The sequence below is a fragment of the Callospermophilus lateralis genome, unplaced genomic scaffold, assembly GCF_048772815.1.
Source record: "Callospermophilus lateralis isolate mCalLat2 unplaced genomic scaffold, mCalLat2.hap1 Scaffold_94, whole genome shotgun sequence".
Taxonomy (NCBI): Eukaryota; Metazoa; Chordata; class Mammalia; order Rodentia; family Sciuridae; genus Callospermophilus; species Callospermophilus lateralis.
This window is the reverse complement of record NW_027517559.1, coordinates 118,889-136,571: the sequence shown is the minus strand read 5'-3', so window position 1 is coordinate 136,571 and position 17,683 is coordinate 118,889. Positions and strand designations below refer to the sequence as shown.

At 47.3% G+C, this 17,683-nt stretch overlaps 1 pseudogene; it reads left to right on the top strand.

Moving 5' to 3' along the window:
• Nucleotides 1-1,888: 1,888 nt before the first annotated feature.
• LOC143641281 (B-cell CLL/lymphoma 9 protein-like) lies at nt 1,889-14,562 on the top strand (annotated as a pseudogene).
• The last annotated feature ends 3,121 nt before the right edge of the window (nt 14,563-17,683 follow it).

Genomic DNA, 17,683 nt, shown 5'->3' with positions numbered 1-17,683 from the left:
GTGCTGAGTGTTATAGAAAAACCAAAGACCTTGAAACAGGGGGTTGTCTTCAGAGACACAGCGTTCACACAGGGGTAAAATACGCACATGGAGTGGTCAGTGTGTGACACAGATGGGAGGGAACAGGAGCTACGGGCCCTGTACAGGGGTAATGCTTTTCTTTCCTGAGGTAAAGGGTTTGGAATAGCCTTGTCTGTGCGGATGCATTTGCTGCTTCCTCCCTACCAGAGGTTGCTGATGTTTGTTGGGGAGTTACAGAATGCTTTATGATTCTCTGTCAGATTGGACAAACACAATCCATTTTATAGTTTAAACTGGAAAAGCAAAAAGGCTGAAATGTGATAGGGATGAAATATAACCTTAAATTAAAAACAAAATGTTTAGCCTAGCAACATTCCCTATGTTTTGTTATAGTTCTTTTTCCTGTCTTCTCTATTTAAAAAGTGTGTATATTCAGAACTTCCATGAATTCCTTCTGTGTCCCAGGTAAAGTGGTTGGAACTGTAAAAATTTCTAAATGACAAAATAGACACTTGGCATTGATCATACTGCCAAAACCTAGAAAATAACTGACCCTCCCAGTATTAGTCCAGTTTTCAACTCTGGAAACACATGTAAGCTGCAACACCTGAGCTGTTTGTGACACGTTTTGATTCTTCAGCTACTAATCCTGCACTTAATAACCTCCCCCTTCAGTCTTGTTTTCTGAAGTAAGACACCAGTAGCAGAAGGGGAGGGAGGGGAGGGACTGACTCAGGGTATACCTGGATTTTCCCTTAGCCAGTCTGGGCTTCCCTAAATAAAGGGCTTTCTCATTTATTCTCTAGCTAGGTTTGGGAATATTTACTTGACCTTTATGCTGCACATTAGCCTTGCAGATTGGCTGAAAAAATATATTAGACTTCAAAGATGTTCTTTTACCTTCAGAATTATGGATAATTCCCTTGCTTACCCATGCCTAAAGTCCCTGTCATTAAGCAATGAGAACACAAGACACATATTTGGCATAATTTAATAGAAAGATCATGGAAATCAGGAACAGAACTGATTGTATTTAGTATTGGCTCAATATTTGTTTTCAGAAGTACCTCCTTTCATGTCTCCTCGCCCTTGAGGCCCTAAGAAAATAAGCATAGATTCATTGGATTTGTGGTTTGAAATTGGGGTGGGTTTGTTACATTTTAGTGCCATTGTTTCGCCACCAGAGCTAAAATAGCAGAGAGTCAATGGATCTGCACTTCCCAGTGGTTTCAAAGCATTGTTTTAGAAGGAAAAAAAGAATAAAATGTTTTTGAGGATTTTGTATTCAGAAGTAGAGAAATGTGAAGGAAACTAAATGGCTAAAGATTAAACTTCATTTCTGCTCTGCTTACAGATGCCTAGTTCTTGCTGCTTGGGTGGGAGGTTGTGTGCTGGGATAAGGTCTTAGTCACTCTTCAGCTACTTCAGCACCAGAGCCTGTGGCCAGGATAGGAGTGTTGCCCTTTCTTTTAACTCTGCTGGAAGCTGAGGGATGATCTTGCTGGCTCTTTGTTGGCTGGTGCTTTCCTCTTGATCCTGTTGTGATGTGGTTTTATGTTTCCGTGTTATGTTATGTCTCACCATTTTGGGGTGTTCTTTTCTTGTAGAGTGCCCTGGAGATGCGAGATTTTCCTTTGGCAGCAGGAGGCACACACCCAGAGAATGCGGGAGCTGCAAGGAGAAAGGACCCACTTCCCCAGCAGAGAAAAACAAAGAGGAAAAAGGTGTACAAGTGGTCAGTGCTAAGGGACACGCCAAGCAAGCAGTGGGCCACTGCTGCTGCTCCCAGCAGCTGCTTCTGCGATACCCTGAGAGGAACTCGGTGAGCCCGTCCCTGTTTGTGACTGCAAGCTCAGGATTTCAATCAATGCATTCCAGTAACCCTAAAGTGAGGAACTCTCCATCAGGAAACACACAGAGGTGAGGACAAGGGCCACTCCCCACGGCCCCTTGGGGATTCCTGGTGCACCACAGACACTTACTGATGATACGGTGTGTTGGGTTAGAAACAGATGACACCCAAATGGGAAAGAAAGGGAAATGGAATAGTAAATAGGAACAGAAGAGTCACTGGGCTAATGAAAAAAGCTTATGTAGTTTCCCTGTAGTATTCTTTACTCATCGTTCTCGGACCTCTCCTCTTTACCACTGCACACCTTGCCAAAACTCGCATACAAAGACCAACAGGACAGTTGCTAAACTTGGCAAGGTGAGGGCCTGAGGTTGCCCCAGTCCCATGCCAGCTTTCCCTCTGCTACCCAGTTCTTGAGTTTCATTTTGAAAGGAGCCTTTCCTTCCCACACTGGGGCAGTGGTTGGTCTACCCTGTTTTGGTAAAATGCACTGTTGGGAGGGATTCGCGTCCTGGAGGATCTCCCTAAGCTTCCAGGCACCAGTGGGTTTCCCTCTTGCTCTCTGGGACTGTCCACATTTCCCAGCAGGGAAGCTGGCCTGTCCTCACAGCTGTCTGTCACCAGGCTGGGGGTGCATGTTTGTTGACTCTAAACTAGTCTCCGTGTGAGAGTCACTTCCCTATATACATAGAAACCTTTGTCCTTTATTGACAGAAGGCCTAGAGATGGGTCCCCATGTGACCAGGGTTCCTGAGACCTGGCAGTCCACTGTGTTCAGTCCTCCTCTGTGGATGGCTCTGAAATGGGAACGAGCAAGTGGCTGAGGTGCAACATGGGGTGGTTATTTAGTCCTTAGGGTTTCCTGGACCCACTGAAGAAATTGCTGCTCCTGTGCCTGGTGTCTTATTTCCTTTTGTTATTTGTTTCTTCTAGTAGCCCTAAGTCAAAGCAGGAGGTGATGGTCCGTCCCCCTACAGTGATGTCCCCATCTGGAAACCCCCAGCTGGATTCCAAATTCTCCAATCAGGGTAAACAGGGGGCCTCAGCCAGCCAATCCCAGCCATCCCCCTGTGACTCCAAGAGTGGGGGCCATACCCCTAAAGCACTCCCTGGCCCAGGTGGGAGCATGGGGCTGAAGAATGGGGCTGGAAATGGTGCCAAGGGCAAGGGGAAAAGGGAGCGAAGTGTTTCCCCCGACTCCTTTGATCAGAGAGATCCTGGGACTCCAAACGATGACTCTGACATGAAAGGTATGTCTGTAAGATCCCTGAGACTCAGAGGGAAGTCGGTATCCTGAGGGAAAGCCTCTGACATGGGCTGGAGGCCAGAAAGGCCAGCTCGGTCAAGTGGGGAGAACAGGAGTCAGATTCAGGAGTTCTCCCAGGGTGTAATGGAACTGTTCTTTCTCACTTTTCTACTCACTGGAGCCTAGTCTGGAACCACCTTGTTGAGTGCTGCCCGGGGGGTTGCACATAGTTTGACAGGGTACCTCACAGGGCTGGCCACATTTTTATGCATGTCTTTGGCCTCTGTGCTGATTCTCCTTCAGTTTCCAGTCAGTAGCTCCAGCCTCTCTGCAAGTGGCATCCCCTCCTGTTCTCCATCCGAGTAGTCTCCCTGGGCTTGGGTTTGTGCTCTCTGGTTGCCACTTGGCTAGGCTTGCAGACACAAGGGGAAGCCTTGGTGGCCCTGACAGTACTCTAGACTTGTCACAGCTGATTTCACTGTGGCAGGAATGAGGGACTACCAGATGTGGTAGAGATTTGGCAGGTACCAAAGTGGAGTCAGCCAGAAAGGGGTATGATATGTGATTTTAGGTTTTTTTCCTCCTAGTGTAAGAACAAAAATCTAACTGTAGGCCAGAATGTGAAGTTAGTTTTCAAGAACTGGAACCCATAAGAAAAATGGAAAACCTTGCCAGGTGCAGCAAAAGCTGGCCTCATGGTTATCCCAGCTATCCTGGAGCCTGAGGCAGGAGGATCATCAGTTCAAGGCCAGCCTGGGCCATTTAGTGATGTGTAATGGAACTTTTCCTTCTCACTTTTCTACTCACTGGAGCCTAGTCTGGAACCACCTTGTTGAGTGCTGCCCGGGGGGATGCACATAGTTTGACGGGATACCTCACAGGGCTGCCCACATTTTTATGCATGTCTTTGGCCTGGAGACTCAAAATGAAAAATAAAAGGCCTGGGGTTTTAGTTCAGGGTAGAGCGTTTGCCTAGCATTCAGAGGCCCTAGGTTCAAGTCCCAAAATTGTGAGAAAAAAAAAGAAAACCTGGGTGATTGTTCCCCCTTTCTTTCCTCCCTACCTCTATTCCTTTCTTTTCTTTTCGTTCCTTTCCTTCCTTCCTCAGGTGTTGGAAGGCCTCCTTAAGTTTTGGAGGCCTACTATGAGGGCCAGCACTATGCGGATGCTAGGGGTACCATGGTCAATAAGATAGACGGAGTAGCCGTCCTTAAGGATTTGAGTGTATCTAGAAGCTGATCGTTAAATAAACAATGAAATTTCATGAATGCTGAAGTAAAAGAAGTTAGGGGACTATGAGTTCCATTAGCTGGGGCATCTAGGCAAGTCCAAGAAGTTTGAAAACTGTTACCAGGAGGGAGGGACAGTTATACTGATATCTGAAGGATGTATTCTATTTACAGAAATGAGGAGGGAGGGTGCTTTGTAATGAGTCATATAGGGAGAAGAGTGTTTGAAATTTTATAAGCAGAAAGAAGGTTTCCTCTTAACAAGATAATTTCTTCTTGAAATTCTCAAGGTGGGTTTGTGTTGTGATGCTGTAAATGCTGGCAGAAAAAAAAAGAGTCTCAGTCTTTCCATGATAATGAGTCTTTTATTCTTTTAGAATGTAATTCTGCTGACCATATAAAGTCCCAGGATTCCCAGCACACACCACACTCCATGACCCCATCAACTGCCACAGTCCCCAGGTCTTCCACCCCTTCCCATGGCCAAGCTACTGCCCCAGAGCCCACACCTGCTCAGAAGACTCCAGCCAAAGTGGTGTATGTGTTTTCTACTGAGATGGCCAATAAGTAAGTAGATGGCACTGTCTTGCTGTTAAACGTCACTTATGTGTGTGGGGAGAGGGGACCTTAATTCTTATTCCCCTTCCCCTTGCAGATTGATTTTTTCCCTCTTGTATCATGTAAAGTTGACAGTACAAAAAGAGATAAAATAAAATGTAAATCCTTCCCCATCTTACTCCCCAGAGGCAACCACTGATAATACTTCCTTGACTTTTCTTTCAGAATTTTTTTGTGCTAATACAAATATACACATCTACCTTTTTTAAACATAGAAGAGTGATTGTATAATAAACACTTTTTCTACAATTTGCTTATTATTATTTTTAAATGCCCCAAGTAGTAAATATCTATAGTCAAATAATTAAAATTAAAAAAAAAACACTAAAAAGAAAAACCTCTGGAATTTAAACATAACTACCATGAACGTCTTGCTATATATGTTCTGAGTGAATGGCTGAATCGATTTTTATTCATTTATTCGTCAAAAATACCCTGTGTGCACTTTTTTTCTTTTCTTTTTCACTTAAGATAAAAAGTGAATCTTAACAAACTTAAACTTTCCCTATCCCTGGGTGTTTTTGAGATTTTAGTGTTCACACTTCTCAGTTTGGGATTTTGAACTAGGATCTTCTATAAAATACCTTAATAGTAGGTTCATTAAGAAGAAGAAAGTTTGGGGTTTTGTTTTTTGGTTTTTTTGGTGCCTCTTTTGGGGTACATTCATGGCTGTCTTTTAGTTTCAGGTGTTTGATGATAATAAAATGTTTCCCTTAGTTTCTTCTTCTGTTCTTAAATTTATTTTTTAGTCGTTGATTTACTTACTTACATATGGTGCTGAGACTTGAGCCCAGAGCCTCACACATGGCAGGCTGCGCTCCACCACTGAGCCTCCCCTGGCCCCTTGGTTTCTTCTTATCCAATATCTCTGGTGGTTCTTGGTGCTTCTCCTTCCACTCCCTTAGAGGTCCAGCGTGGGGTCCAGTTGGGGTCACAGTGAGAGAGACAGAGTCATGGCCTAGCATGTTTTCCATATTGTCTCTGCAGAGCTGCTGAAGCCGTGTTGAAGGGCCAGGTTGAGACCATCGTCTCTTTCCACATCCAGAACATCTCCAGCAGCAAGGCGGACAGAAGCACAGCCCTTCTGGTATGTGGTTGAGAAGTGGGTCCACAGTGACTGCCCAGGATCGGGTGGTGATTGACAAGGAGCTGTATTCTGGATATCTAGTGTGACCCTGGTATTGTGGGACCTTAGGCATGTCACACTGTGCCTTTCTATCAGATGCTGGTAAACTGATGACGAGTGAGGGGAAGAAGGTGCTAAACAAAAGAGGAGTTACACAGATATCTCAGGGTCACCATCTCTAGGAAAATCTAAATTCAATCTATATGTAGAGCAGATTTTTTAAAAAATAACATTCTTGAATTAGTTGAAGAAAAAATATGCAGTGCTTATTTTAATGCATATCGTTGATTAAATTGAACCAAACGACATTTCTGGTGTCTGGCACTGTCCAGGCATTGCACCAGATGCTGTGGGGAGTGCTAAGAAGCTCAAGATACAGTCCCTGTGTTCAGAGAGCATGAACTCTAATACTGGTATGAGTCTTAATCATGGGAAAGTTAAATGACAGTAAGCAAAGTTATAATTCCAGATAAAATCGGTGCCATCTTGTCTACTTTGTGTATCAAAGAAATCTCCATCTCTGTGGACATAGCAGAGCTTGAGCTTTCCTCAACTGAGGGATTTTATATTTCCCAGGTTATCTGCACTACTCAGATGGAGAGTGAATATCGTTATATTTAAAATGCCTGTTGTCTGGGGGACCACTGGGTACCTTGCAACCCAGTCGAGCTTTATTGACTTAATGGTAGTTCTTAATACAGTTGTCACCTCCACCTTCTCTGGTGCTAAAATGTAATCAGAATTGGAGTTAAGGAGGGAATTAGTAATGATCCATTGCTCCAAATCTGAAACGAAAGGGGTAGTGAGAAACAGTTTCCTTGACTGTAATTGCTTTATTAAAACTGACCCCACCTCTAACCTGGCCAACCAAACCAAACCTGAAACGGCACGACAAGGAAAATTCGGGTGACCTCCATGCTTCGGTTGAGGAGTTGCAAAAGTGGAATTGTGCAGAGTCAAACAGATTGAGCTGATTTTACCCATACAAATCTATCTACAGAAAAATGTGCATCAGTACTTCCAAATGAAACATTTGTGTATATATTTTTTTACAGAGTATAAATACTCAAAGATGTTTTTGCTTATATGAAATATAAATTCTTCATATACGTAGATACACATAATAATTCATGTGCAGATTTACCCAAAGGTAAACATTCCAGAGAGTAAGTGGGGAGGTAAGTTAAGAGCCTTGTGGGTTTAGGAATACAGAATGGATTAAATGAACAAGTAGGAACAAATGAACACCAGAAAGGGATTAGGAGGGTCACTGACGGCTGGTGAAAAATAACTGAGAAAGTTTGTAGACTAGGCCCTTCTTAACCCTCTGAAGTCTCAGCTGTGCTAAAGTTGAGACCTAGAACATGTACATCCTTCTTCCAGACAGTCGTAGTGTCTGTGTCACCAATTGTAGGTAAGGGAGCTTTTATCCAGGACTCAGTTTAGCAGTAGTACTTAATAAGTTAAAAAGGGCAGCCTGCTGTCCATTGGAAGGAACAGATCAAGGGACACCGCGAGCTAGATCACCTCAGACTTGTGTGCAAACGCTTCCTTCCTGCAGATTATCCTACTACAGTTAATGTACAAATTCTTATCAGATATGGAATCAGTGATCACAAACTAAAAACAGAAACCATAGATGTGAGGCCCCTGGAAACTCAAGGAGGGGAACACTTCAGTCATCACCCTACCGGAGGGGATGTGACATGGAGTGGCCTCCCGCTGTATCCAGCTGGCAGAGCACAGAGCTACAAGTGAAGCATCAGACCTTTTGATTGATGACGATAAGTCTGCATACCCTATTGTACTTCCAGGAAAAAGAAAAAGGTGTTAGGTGTAGCCTCCCACATACCAAGGAACTAATCTTTTACCTGAATCAAAAACACATAGTAGACATGTGATATCAAACCTGTTCCTCGAAATAGACACTCAGATGTATTCTCTTTGGCAGAGTGGCTCTCCCCTGGCATGCTTATACAGTTATTGGAACCCGATCTTCAAGAAGGGAAAGAGGATGCCATTGGACAGTAAGGTTTAAAAAAAAATCGAAACATCTCTATGTCCAAAGAAGGGTTGTACGTAAATAATTTCAGAATCAAGTGTCAGTATAGAGTTATGTCACTGGGACAAATCCTTTATAACATATCTTGCTCTTTTAATTGCCCCTCCGTTCAGTTTACCAATGATATAAACAATCTCATTTATCTTCAGAATACACAGATATCTGCCCTTCACAATGATCCGAAATCTCTCCCACAACAACCCCCAGATCCAGCCAACCAGGACCAGAATTCTTCCCAGAACACCAGGCTGCAGCCAACTCCACCCATTCCGGCACCAGCACCCAAGCCTGTGGCACCCCCACGTCCCCTGGACCACGACAGTCCTGGGGTGGAGAATAAACGGATTGCTCCTGTAGGCAGTCCTGCCAGCTCCACTCCGTTGCCTCCGGACGGCACCGGGCCAAACTCAACGCCCAACAATCGAGCAGTGACCCCTGTCTCCCAGGGGAGCAGTAGCTCTTCGGCAGATCCCAAAGCCCCTCCACCCCCATCAGTGTCCAGTGGCAAGCCCCCCACACTGGGAGAAAACCCTGACGGCCTGTCTCAGGAGCAGCTGGAGCACCGTGAGCGCTCCTTGCAGACCCTCAGAGACATCCAGCATATGCTCTTCCCTGATGAGAAAGAATTTTCAGGACAGAGTGGGGGGCCCCAGCAGAATCCTGGGGTATTAGATGGACCTCAGAAAAAAACAGAAGGGCCAATCCAGGCCATGATAGCTCAGTCCCAAAGCCTGGGTAAGTGTCCTGGGCCCCGGACAGATGTGGGAGCTCCCTTTGGCCCTCAAGGACATAGAGATGTGCCCTTTTCTCCAGATGAAATGGTTCCACCTTCTATGAACTCCCAGTCTGAGCCCATCGGACCTGACCACCTGGAGCACATGACCCTTGAGCAGATGGCGTGGCTGAAGCTGCAGCAGGAGTTCTACGAGGAGAATCGGAGGAAGCAGGAGCAAGTGGTGGTGCAGCAGTGCTCCCTGCAGGACGTGCTGGTCCACCTGCACGGGCCGAGGGCTGTGGGCCGAGGGCCGCCCCCTCCCTACCAGGTGACTCCTGGTGAAGGCTGGGCACCCGGGGCTGCAGAGACGTTCTCTGATGGAATCAGCATTTCACATTCTCTGCCCCCCAGGGCATGGCTCCCCATTCCAACATGCCAGGGAGCCAGATGCGCCTCCCGGGATTTGCAGGAATGATAAACTCTGAAATGGAAGGGCCAAATGTGCCCAACCCTGCGTCTAAACCAGGCCTCTCTGGAGTCAGTTGGCCAGACGATGTGCCAAAAATCCCAGATGGTCGAAACTTCCCTCCCGGCCAAGGTGTCTTCAGTGGTCCTGGCCAAGGGGAGCACTTCCCAAACCCCCAAGGATTGTCTGAAGAGATGTTTCAGCAGCAGCTGGCAGAGAAGCAGCTGGGTCTCCCCCCAGGGATGGGCATGGAAGGCATCAGGCCCAGCATGGAAGTGAACAGGGTGATCCCAAGCTCCCAGCGCCACATGGAGCCCGGGAACAATCCCATCTTCCCACGGATACCAGTCGAGGGCCCGCTGAGTCCTTCCAGGGGTGACTTTCCAAAAGGAATGCCTCCACAGATAGGCCCTGGTTGGGAACTTGAGTTTGGGATGGTTCCTGGTGGGATGAAGGGAGATGTGCATCTGAATGTCAGCATGGGGCCCAGCACTCAGATGATACCTCAGAAGATGAGAGAGGCTGGCGCAGGCCCTGAGGAGTAGATGAAGTCCCGCCCAGGCGGCTCAGACATGCTGCCTGCCCAGCAGAAGATGGTTCCCCTGCCATTTGGTGAGCACCCTCAGCAGGAGTATGGCATGGGCCCCAGGCCATTCCTTCCCATGTCTCAGGGTCCAGGCAGCGGCAGTGGCTTGCGGAATCTCAGAGAATCAATTGGGCCCAACCAAAGGACTCACAGCCAGCTCAGTCATATGCCACCACTACCTCTCAACCCCTCGAGTAACCCCACCAGCCTCAACCCAGCTCCCCCCGTCCAGCGTGGCCTGGGACGCAAGCCCCTGGATATATCTGTGGCAGCCAGCCAGGTGCATTCCCCAGGCATCAACCCTCTGAAGTCTCCCACGATGCACCTAGTCCAGTCCCCAATGCTGGGCTCACCCTCGGGGAACCTCAAGTTCCCCCAGACTCCGTCACAGCTGGAAGGCATGCTGGCAGGCCCAGCTGCTGCTGCTTCCATTAAGTGCCCCCCTGTTTTTGGGTCTGCTGCTGCTTCGCCTGTTCACCTCAAGTCTCCATCACTTCCTGCCCCATCACCTGGAAGGACCTCCTCTCCCAAACCTCCCCTTCAGAGTCCTGGGATTCCTCCAAACCATAAAGCTCCCTTCACCATGGCCTCCCCAGCCATGCTGGGAAGTGTAGAGTCAGGTCAGTATGTCAGCATCCTCACAGTCGCACTCATACCTGGAGATTGCCAGACCCTGATTTTGCTTAAGAAAATTGGTGTCTTTGAGTGTAACCAGAGGAAGTGGCCTTTGCCAAAACTCGTGGCAAGGTGCATCATTCTGAGTACTGCGTTAGGCGTTTGCACAAGTACCCAGCCCTACAAAGTGTCTGTGTGTGGTGGGTGCTGTGGAAGGAGGAAGGGAGTGGGACGCTGTGTGTCAGTTGTCACAGTGACTTACCTTAGCACAGTGAACAAGGCTGGTGAGATAGAACGTCCTAACAGTGGGGAAATGTGACTTCCTCAAATCCTGGGCCCACCCACTTCAAGGGGCTATGACTGAGTCTTGTCCCACACATAGAGGGAAGCTATTCTAAGACTTGTTTGGTTCTTGTAACTAGTTGCCCACAGAAAACTCCATTTTCTAAGATCAGCTGCAGTTTGTTCATATTTTCTTCTTGGGAGAGACCCTCACTGATGATAGTAGCTTTGTGGGTGGAACCAGAGCTCTGAGGTGTGTACTAGTTTTGGTACAGTCTCCACCTGAGAAAACTAGAACCAGAACAAGATGGGAGGCCTGTCCTGCCAAGCCAAGGGTCTTCCTCTGGGGTAAGCGGGTCATTAATACAGTGGAATAGCTAGCTGCTTCAGACCTTCTTAGGTCAAGCATCATGGCCATTGTTTTAGTTAGCTTTTTGCTGCTGTGACTAAAAGATCTGACCACAACAACTTTAGGAGGGAAAGTTTATTTGAGGGCTCATGGTTTCAGAGGTCTCTGTCCATAGAAGGCTGGCTCCATTCCTAGGGACTCAAGGTGAGGCAGAACATCATGGCAGAAGAGTGTGGCAGACAGTAGCAGAGAGAGAGAGAGAGAGAGACTGCCCACTCCAGATAAAAAATACATACCCCATAGCCACTTCCTCACGAACCACTTCCTCCAGCCACAGCCCACCGGCCTCCAGCTACTACTCAGTTGGTCCCAGCAGGGATTAATTCATTGATTACGTTAAGGCTGTGACCCAACTGTTTCTCCAAACCTCCTTGCATTGTCTTACATGTGAGCTTCTAACCCGTAGCAGTCATGGAAACGAAGAGTTTGTGTAGGGTGATATGGCTGGTCCTGGGGTTGGGCACTAGTCTGGCTTCATGGGGTTCTAATACCTGGATCAAGTTCTAAATTGTGACTGGAAGGGAAAGAGTTCTATTTATATTTCACATTCTTTTCAATGAAATGGTTGTTTGTAATCTCATTTTTCTAATGTATTCCTGCTGCGTTTTGTCTTCACATCTGCTGATCTGTCATCTCCATGTCACGCCACAGTTTCCTTCTGCACACACAGAGAACTTGACCAGAAGATTGATGACTCGTGGCCTTGGTCTAATAACACTGTCCTGCTCATCTGTCTCCTTCCTGGCCTTGCCAGTTCATTATCATAGGGCTCAGTAGCTCTCAGAACCAGTGGACTCCCTGCCCATCTTTGTTTTGTTTTGCTTTGTTCTCCTAGGTGGCCCTCCACCGCCTACAGCCAGCCAGCCAGCCTGCCTCTGTGAATATCCCTGGAAGTCTTCCCTCGAGCACACCTTACACTATGCCTCCAGAGCCAACCCTCTCCCAGAACCCTCTCTGGATTATGATGTCTTGAATGTCCAAGTTCGCAATGCCCAGTTCGACCCCATTGTACCATGATGCCATCAAGACTGGCCAGCTCTTATGATGACTCCCCTTCAGCCCGTTCTCCCAACCTGCCGTCAATGAACAACATGCCAGGTAAGAAGCCAAAAAGACGGGTGTGGAGCTGGTGCTGACCAGGGAGAGACTTCCTGAATTGTTTTCTTAGAGACAGGTGGACATTGAACAGTTAGCCATGTGCCATCAGAGTCAGTCTCAGTGGAGTGGAGGTGCCTGACTAGAGGAGGATGGCCTTCTTCATCAGCTCCTCTGAGGCTGAGAGAGGGCTTCCCTGCTCTGTGTACCTGGCGGGTTCTGGACTTTTTCCTTTGGGGTCATCCTGCAGTCATGCTGAGGTCATTTCTTTCTCACATGCTGATGGGAATGTTGTTAGCTCTCACGTGGTTTCCTGGAAACGCACCCTCGAGCCACCAGCCACCACAGGGTTCCAGAGAGTGGGAAGCCCCTGTTTCCTAGACGAGTCCTTTCTTAGAACTAGGGCCATAATAAAAGTCTTCCTTTCACTGTTTGCTCTGTCTGCCTTCATTCCTTCACCCACTCCCACCTCTGCCCCCACTAATCTCAGAAAACAGGCGTGATCTTCAGTGGTGAAGGTGATGGCAATCCCATTTAACCAGGTTAGGCTGCGCTGTGTGAGAGGGACAGACGCCATCCCTGCCGCCCTCAGTGACGGTCCAGAGGGAGGCCAGAAGTTTAGACATCCCAGACACTGGCAGACAGGACACTTCCCCTTTTCCATTAAACGTCATCACTGTCATTGCCTTGATGTGTCTTTTAACCTGGAGTTAAATGGTCTCTTGGGAAGGCAACATAAAATAATGCCAGGTGTCAGTTGGAAAAAAAGACTCGTTTGGGTTCTTTGTTATAATTCCTGACCATTGGACTTGTGGAATCAATAATCCTCCATCTCCACAAAGGGCCGTACTTCAGTCGTTCAGGCAGAATATTTTCTTCCTGTGTTAAATTGTCTCCAGTGAAGACCACAACACTGTTTGCTTATTAACATAGAATTTTTCCCTTGCTGTCTTCTGCACAGTCATGTCATATGCGTGGGTCAGACGCCCCCCAAATATGTTTCAGTCTTTGATGGCAGAGATTTTGTTTTCCCACCAGATAACTTTTTTGTTAATTTGATTTATTAGTTTTTCTGAGTTGCTTTTAATTGAGTTGATTCCTTTGATATCTTTATTTTTCTAGGAATGGGCATTAATACACAGAATCCTCGAATTTCAGGTCCAAACCCCGTGGTTCCGATGCCAACCCTCAGCCCAATGGGAATGACCCAGCCACTTTCTCACTCCAGTCAGATGCCCTCACCAAATGCTATGGGACCCAACATACCTCCTCATGGGGTCCCAATGGGGCCTGGCTTGATGTCACACAACCCTGTCATGGGGCATGGGTCCCAGGAGCCTCCGATGGTACCTCAAGGACGGATGGGTTTCCCCCAGGGCTTCCCTCCAGTGCAGTCTCCTCCGCAGCAAGTCCCATTCCCTCACAATGGCCCCAGTGGAGGATAAGGCAGTTTTCCAGGAGGGATGGGTTTCCCAGGAGATGGCCCCCTCGGCCGCCCCAGCAACCTGCCGCCAATTTCAGCAGATGCAGCACTCTGCAAACCTGGAGGCCCAGGGGGTCCCGACTCCTTCACTGTCCTGGGGAACAGCATGCCTTCAGTGTTTACAGACCCAGATCTGCAGGAGGTCATCCGTCCTGGAGCCACCGGGATTCCCGAGTTTGATCTGTCCCACATTATTCCATCTGAGAAACCTAGCCAGACTCTGAAATATTTCCCTCAAGGGGAAGTCCCAGGCCGTAAACAGCCCCAGGGTCCTGGACCTGGTTTTTCGCACATGCAGGGGATGATGGGTGATCAAGCCCCCAGAATGGGACTAGCATTACCTGGCATGGGAGGTCCAGGGCCAGTAGGAACTCCGGACATCCCTCTTGGTACGGCTCCATCCTTGCCAGGCCACAACCCAGTGAGACCACCAGCCTTTCTCCAGCAAGGCATGATGGGACCTCACCATCGGATGATGTCACCAGCACAATCTACATTTCCCGGCCAGCCCACCCTGATGAGCAATCCAGCTGCTGCCGTGGGCATGATTCCTGGCAAGGATCAGGGGCCTGCTGGGCTGTACACACACCCCAGGCCTGTGGGCTCCCCAGGAATGATGATGTCCATGCAGGGCATGATGGGACCCCAACAGAACATCATGATCCCCCCCCAGATGAGGCCCTGGGGCATGGCTGCTGACGTGGGCATGGGTGGATTCAGCCAAGGACCTGGCAACCCAGGAAACATGATGTTTTAAGCTGCTAAGATTGGATGTGCCGATGCTTGTCGAGATGGGTTCCAGGTCCTGAGCACTGCTCGGAGGGAGCGCCAGGAGTGCTTACTGTTGGTCATGCAATAGTGGGACAGAGACCTGAGGGCTGCTTTGGGGGAGGGGAACTCGAGAATGTATGGATCTGTCTGAAAACAAATTCTTCATTTAATCAACAGGTGTGTTTTTTTTAAGATTTATTTTTTAAAAATTATTTTTGTGGACTTGGGTATCCCATGATGGCACCTACTTTTGGGAATCTGTAGCCGTGCTTTGAGAATCGCCATCGGTCACATGTTGCACCATTCTCTGTATGTTTACGTCATTTGGACTGGCTTCTCCCAGGATTCTTCTATGGTTTTTTTTGGTTTTGTTTTTGTTTTTTAAATTTGGGCTTTATTTTTTTGTGTGTACTGTACTATATTGTAAAAGGGATTTTAGCAGAGACGTTAGTCTTTGGGGCAAGAGGAGAACAGGAATGCTGGGCTGTTTACTTTAGGTGGAGAATCCATCTTCAGACTTTGGACTATTTTCTCTCAACTCCAGTGTATAGAAAAACGAAACTACGACCTCAGAGCAGAGTATTAATGAAAAGCACAAAAAAGGAACTAAGTTCAGCGAGGGGTGGGGGGAGGGGGGAAATTTTTCTTTTTAACAATAATGAAGCTTAGGACATTTGTTTCAGTTGAGTGCTCACCAGCACTGTCTGTCTCTCTCAGTACACAAACCCACCATCAGGTCTTCTCTGTTTCCCCCACACTTCCCGTCTTAGCTAAGTGTGTTCTCCTCCCTCGGGCCCCCCTGGTGACCCTCGGCCCCCTCCTCTCCCCTCCCCTGTGGCAGCTGCAATACCTGGTGTTCTGCTGGGGACTGCTCCAGAGAAGCCCTGTTCCTGCCGAGTGTCCTCCTGGCCCTGCAGGGAAGCTCTGTCTTGGGAGGGCCCTTGGCCTTCTCCCTGGGCCTTTCCACCCCCAGCCCACTCCCCCTGCCCACCTCATTTTCTGTTCTCTTTTTATTAGGAATTCCCAAGTGAATTTTATTATTGTGGGAGTGGAACAGATGCTAAAAGCTATCAAGGATTTTGTTTTTGTTTTAGATTTTGTGGTTCGTTCCCCTTCCTCCCCTCCCATGCATAAAACGTTCTGTGTGACCTCCATTAAATTTGATACAAAACCACTCTCCAGAGCTGTGGTGTCAGAAAAATAAACTATATTGTTTCTTACAAAACGGAACTGCCTTTCTGCTCACTTGGGTCCTGTGTGTTTCATGTTGGTGTACTGGTTGCCACGTGCCCAGCAGCGGAGAATCCATGTGTTAGAGTTGGTCACTGGGGCGACAGGGGAAAGTCTCAAGAGTGCCTTCTCGGATGAAGCCTGTTCCTTGCTACGGAGGAGTCATTACTCAGGAAGTTCATCCTGTACTGTCTCAGCCCCAAAGTCCTGGTTATGAGCAGAAGAGCAACCCTAGAGTCCTTGCTGACCTTGACCTCTCAGGCGTTTGATCACCTATTTATTAGGAGTTTTTGGTGACAGTTTAATGGTATAAAATAATTAAGAAGGCAAAGATATGTTCAGCCATTTGAACAAGCTGAGAGGTGTCCCTGCCTCCTGCCAAGATAAAACGGTACTACACCTGCAGAGTTTGGTCTGTGAATGTTGCTCTTTCTGACAAGTGCATTTAAGAGCCATTTTCTCTCACCTTCAGCAGTTTTCTAGCCTGAGCAACACAAGAGCCCCAGACAGCAAACATGTGGAGGAAAGTGTCAGAGCGCCTACTCTCCCAGTCACCTCCATGTGTTGTCCTGCTGATTTTTGGGGGGCCCTATGAAGGAGGTGGTTATGATTTCTTCTGCACTTGAGAAAATTGAGCTTAGGAGTTTAAGAAACCCAACTCAATCAGATCTATTCTGTTGGTATTGGGTGGTGTGACTTTTTATGTTCTAGAGAAATTAGGATAGTAAGAGGTTTTCATTTTGCAAATTCAGCCATCTCGCTAGGTTTCTTGCTAGGTTTCTTTCTTAGAGGACAGGGTAACAGCCAAGCATGTGGAGCATGAGATGAGAGCCTTGAGGAAGGCTGGGGACTGGCATTTGTCCATGGGCTCGTTTCTTAGCTGCGCTCCTTGCACATAACCATGGAATAGTGTCACAGTCACTGGTGGTGTGTTGTCCCCTTGCTCCTGCCAGGCAGTGGGGAGCCAAGTCAGGAAAGGGTTGCAGAGCAGGTACCACCTTGGAGAGCAGGCAAGAGTTGGGCGGCCTCTGAGGAGGCAGTTACAGTTGGCTCAGGGAGTGCTGCCCCCTTCTGGAGAATTGCTGCAGTACAAATCAACTTTCCCATTTCCAACTAGTTGAGACTTTTAAACACGTCAAATCTTTCATTTATTTACTCTATCAACATATGCCAACATTTCATCATGATGTGTCTGATAAGCCAAGTTTATTTGGAGCTATTACAACTTTTTCTACTTATTATGAAATAAAATCAAATTTTGAGAGACTTCATGTGATTGCATAGGGAACTAATGATGCAAGATTTTTTTTTACAAAAAATCAATAAGTGATAAAAATTTCTCATCCATATACAATCCTGTAAAGGCTCGGCCAGTCTTCTCTTACCCGTTCTCCCTGAGTTTGGGATTGGATGGAGGAAATGCAGTCAGTCATGGCCTGCTGCTTCAATTCAGGGGTAAGGGGTGGGGCATGGGTCATGACATTATTTCTTAAGAGCATTTTTACTAACACAATCTGAAATAAAGTAATTCTGCAGTTGTAAATGAACACATACTGTAGTGATCTTATGAAGGATGTGGCATGAGAAAATAAAATTCATTCATTTTGTGGTGTTGGGGATCAAATCCAAGGCCCCACACTTGCTAGGCAAGCTCTCTGCTACATTCTCGACCCCCAATAAAATTTAAGTCACTCTTCAAAAAATTGATCCAACCTCTTTCCCAGTTTTCCTGCTCTCTCACAACTTCTCAATATTGTGATTGCTGTTCAGCTGCATCACTGGGGCTGTTAGACCCCAACTGGTTTAATGACCTGCTGTCACTGTTTGGAATTCTTAACTTCTTGATATTGTGCCGCACATTTCCATTTTTTGGTACT